At 39.2% G+C, this 729-nt stretch overlaps 1 protein-coding gene across 1 annotated transcript in view; it reads right to left on the bottom strand.

The window, feature by feature from the left end:
* Positions 1-723, bottom strand: part of LOC118324237 (probable G-protein coupled receptor 173) — a 4957-nt gene extending 4234 nt beyond the window's left edge. Inside the window, exon 1 of the mRNA XM_035656463.1 lies at positions 30-723. The gene's annotated coding sequence lies outside the window, so the exon portion shown is untranslated. The remainder of the gene's footprint in view (positions 1-29) is intronic.
* Between the last annotated feature and the right edge of the window lie 6 nt (positions 724-729).

The following is a 729-nucleotide window of genomic DNA, read 5'->3' as shown; positions in this document are numbered from 1 at the left end:
GAGAGAGAGAGAGAGAGATGATAACCTACCTTTCATCCTCTCATCTTCTTTGGATCTGTTCTTCTCTCACGGCAAAAACAGAAAAATGATCCCAGTCGCTTTGTTTCACTGTTTGTCAGATCGAGAGAAAAACACATAATAAAGCCCCATGCTCTTGCTGTGTGCTCTCGGGCTCAAACAACACCTGTTATGCATAAATCCATCGCGAGGAGATCGAAATTGAGCAACATATAATAAACATAAGACGGGTAGAGGCTATCTTAATAATCAACAGCTGATCAAACAGTCCAGGATGAGGACTCTGTCATTAAACCAACATTTGAGAGACATGTATATATATATAAAAAAGAAAACCATTCACTGCCACCCTTTTTACAGTTTCATACAGAGGGATGTGTTCATTTGCTCTGTGTCTGAATATCATCCGAGAAAACAGATTTTATGTTGCATCACGTCGAAGATGGATTTCCAGTAGCCTAGAAACAGACGCGATAAAAAAAGATAGATGTTGTTCTGTTCATATATCCAAATGATGTCAGATTTTCAATGCTTATAATAACCCACCCACAAACGGTAGAGAGGAAAAAAAGATCGCGCATCCCCTAAATGAATCGTCTTGGCGTGTATATTGGCTAGTGGCACCAGAACAATTAGTCCACACAGACAACAGCCTCGATACGTCTCTTTTTCCCATCTTTCAGTCAGACAGAAAAAAAAAGAAGAAAAAAA

The sequence above is a fragment of the Morone saxatilis genome, unplaced genomic scaffold (genome assembly GCF_004916995.1).
Source record: "Morone saxatilis isolate NCDOM2014 unplaced genomic scaffold, NCSU_SB_2.0 Contig15, whole genome shotgun sequence".
NCBI lineage: Eukaryota > Metazoa > Chordata > Actinopteri > Moronidae > Morone > Morone saxatilis.
The sequence above is the reverse complement of the archived record's forward strand: the minus strand, read 5'-3'. Positions and strand labels throughout refer to the sequence as shown.